The sequence below is a fragment of the Callospermophilus lateralis genome, chromosome 4, assembly GCF_048772815.1.
Source record: "Callospermophilus lateralis isolate mCalLat2 chromosome 4, mCalLat2.hap1, whole genome shotgun sequence".
NCBI classification, from domain to species: Eukaryota; Metazoa; Chordata; class Mammalia; order Rodentia; family Sciuridae; genus Callospermophilus; species Callospermophilus lateralis.
The window spans coordinates 98,577,933-98,581,204 of NC_135308.1; the positions used below are offsets into that span (position 1 = coordinate 98,577,933).

The window sequence follows — 3,272 nt, forward strand, 5'->3', positions numbered from 1 at the left end:
CAAATGTCTTCTTTGATATAAGGAGAGTAACTAAGAACAGAGTAGGGACGAAGAGCATGAGAAGAAGATTAACATTAAACAGGGACGAGAGGTGGGAGGGAAAGGGAGGGAGAAGGGAAATTGCATGGAAATGGAAGGAGACCCTCAGGGTTATACAAAATTACATACAAGAGGTAATGAGGGGAAAGGGAAAAATAATACAAGGGGGAGATATGAACTGCAGTAGAGTGGGTAGAGAGAGAAGAGGGGAGGGGAGGGGAGGGGAGGGGGGTAGTAACGGATAGGAAAGGCAGCAGAATACAACAGACCCTAGTATGGCAATATATAAATCAATGGAAGTGTAACTGATGTGATTCTGCAATTTGTAAACGGAGTAAAAATGGGAGTTCATAACCCACTTGAATCAAAGTGTGAAATATGATATATCAAGAACTATGTAATGTTTTGAACAACCAACAATAAAAAAAAATAAAAATAAAAAAAAAAAGAATAAAATAAAGATGTTGTGTAACCAAAAACTAAAAAATAAATATTAAAAAAATTCTCTCTCTCTTAAAAAAAAAAGAATACAGACAACAATAAATATTGGTGAAGATGTTGGGTAAAGATACACCCTTTCATTGCTGGTAGGACTGCAAATTTATGTAACCAATCTGGAAAGCAGTATGGAGATTCCTTAGAAAACTTGGAATGGAACCACTCAGCTATTTGACTCAGCTGTCCCACTCTTCGGTCTATACCCAAAGGACTTAAAATCAGCATACTATAATAATTGCAGCCACATCAATGTTTATAGCAGCTCAATTCATAATAGCTAAACTGTGGAAGCAACCTAGGTGCCCTTCAATAGTTGAATGAATAAAGAAACTGTGATACACACACACGCGCGCACACACACACACACACACACACAATGGATTATTACTCAGCATTAAAAGAGAATAAAATTATGGCATTTGCAGGTAAATGGATGGAGCTGGAGAATATCATGCAAAGTGAAGTAAGCCAATCCCAAAAAACCAAGGGCCAAATGTGTTCTCTGATAAGTGAATGCTAATCCATAACGCAGAGGACATGGGAAAAATGGAGGAACTTTGATGGGGAAAAGGAAGGTAGGGGAGGGGAGGGATCATGGGTAGGATAGATGGTGGAATGAGATGTACCCTAGGTACATGTATGACTGCACATATGGTGCTCCGCTACATCGTGTACAGCCAGAGAAATGTAAAGTTGTGCTGCAGTTGTGCACAATGAATCAAAATGCATTCTGCTGTCATATATACCTAAATAAAATAAATTTTAAAAAATACTGTGCTTAAAAATACTGATTACTGAGGGTGATTGAGTGCTGGGTGGTCAGACTCCCTGGTTTGGGTGTCTAAGCAGTGAAGGGAGGACTGCCTGTCCCGGGTGGCACATTGTCCCTCTCTAGCTAACTGCATTACAGCATGTCCCTCAGAACCCGAGACCAAGAGCCTGGCTTGCTTAGTGAAGATGCGGCCCCCCCAGCGTTTAGGCCACACGTCTCAGCCCACTCCTCTGTTGCTGGAGAGCGCAGGGGAGCAGCTGGGAGAAGCAGAACAGAGCCTTCTAGGGCCTTGGGCCCAGGGACCCAAGGAGGATGAGCTGGCTCTTTCCCTTAACCAAGAGCGCGTCCTCCTCCGCTGCTGGGTCTCCTGGTGGCCTCACCAGCCTCCTAACAGCAGAAGCCGCACATCATCAAGTCCTTCTGGAACTCACACTCCATATAGCTAGAATACAGAAAGATATGGAATGCAGGTTGCCATTCACTGTAAACAACCTAATAACATTAATATATTACCTCTTCCACAATTTCCTCAGGAAAAACCAGTGATGAGTGTTTATCCACCAATATGGCATCACTTAGTGGATAAACAAGGAGTGTATGTTACTTCTGCATTAGTAAGCAATTTTTACAATGCATTCAGATATTGGGGAAATTACTCAAAGTCTGTTGAGTGAGTTCTGGAGTAATCCCCCAGTTTTAGCTCCTGCTTCAGCAGCATTTCCATACCTTTACAGTAACCCAGGCAGAATACCTCCTTATGCTTCTCAGGGATTTCCATTTCTTCCTCCATATCCTCCATAAGAAGCTAACAGGAATATTACTTCTTTGCCTATTGCTGACACTGTTTCTTCTTCAACAAGTTATACCATAGCCAAGCCTGCTGCTCCTTCATTTGATGTCCTTTCAAGTCTGCCTTTACCTGTTCCCACAATGGACACTTTAGCACCGATAAGCCAGAACGGTTTTGGTTATAAGATACCAGATGTCCCTGATTCATTTCCAGAACTCTCAGAATTTAGTTTATCGCAACTCACAGATATGAATGAACAAGAGGAAGTATTACTAGAACAATTCCTGACTTTGCCTCAATTGAAACAAATTATTACAGACAGGATGACTTAGTAAAAAGTATCGAGAAATTAGCAAGAAAAAAAATCTCCTTTGGAACCTAGTTTGGAAGCCAAAAGGCATTCTGCTGTCATATATACCTAATTAAAATAAATTTTAAAAAATACTGTGCTTGTTTTAGAGAAGTATGAATGACTTACACAAATGAAATCTACTTTTGAAAAGAAGATGCAAAGGCAGCATGAACTTAGAGTTGTAGTGCAAGTGCTCTGCAGGCAAGATTGAAAGTAGCTGCACATGAAGCTGAAGAAGAATTTGATAATATTGCTGAAGATTTCTTGGAGGGAAAAACTGAAATAGACAATTTTCTCAGTAGCTTCATGGGAAAGAGAACAATTTGTCGCTGTACAAGAGCCAAGGAAGAGAAACTTCAATGGGTGATAGCAATGCACAGCCAGTTTCATACTCCACTATAGATTTTCCTGAAAACATGAACTGCCAAAAGAAAAATGAGACATGAAACTAAACACAATGTTTTATATTTATGATTTGCAGATTGGCATTCCATTCACAGTTGCTGAATTCACCAAAATACTATATAGAATGTATACAGAACTGAGATTGATTTTGTATAGATCGAAATAATTGCTTTGAACTTTGCTTTGAGAAAATTTTCTGCACTACTTGCACTAAAAATATTCGTTTACTGTTGATAAACTATCATATATTTAAGTTCTGCTGCTATTCCTCTTATTATTGATTAAATACCTGTGCATGTAATTTTAGCTAGTTTTTAGTACCTTATAAAACTAATTTAAATTTGTAGTTTTAATTCAAAGCTGCCTCAGTTCTTTATCAAGAATGGTGTGTTATTTAGATTATTTTCCTCTCAACC

General features: G+C 39.2%; 1 pseudogene; it reads left to right on the forward strand.

The window, feature by feature from the left end:
- Window positions 1-1,621: 1,621 nt before the first annotated feature.
- LOC143396795 (vacuolar protein sorting-associated protein 37A-like) lies at window positions 1,622-2,853 on the forward strand (annotated as a pseudogene).
- Window positions 2,854-3,272: the final 419 nt, after the last annotated feature.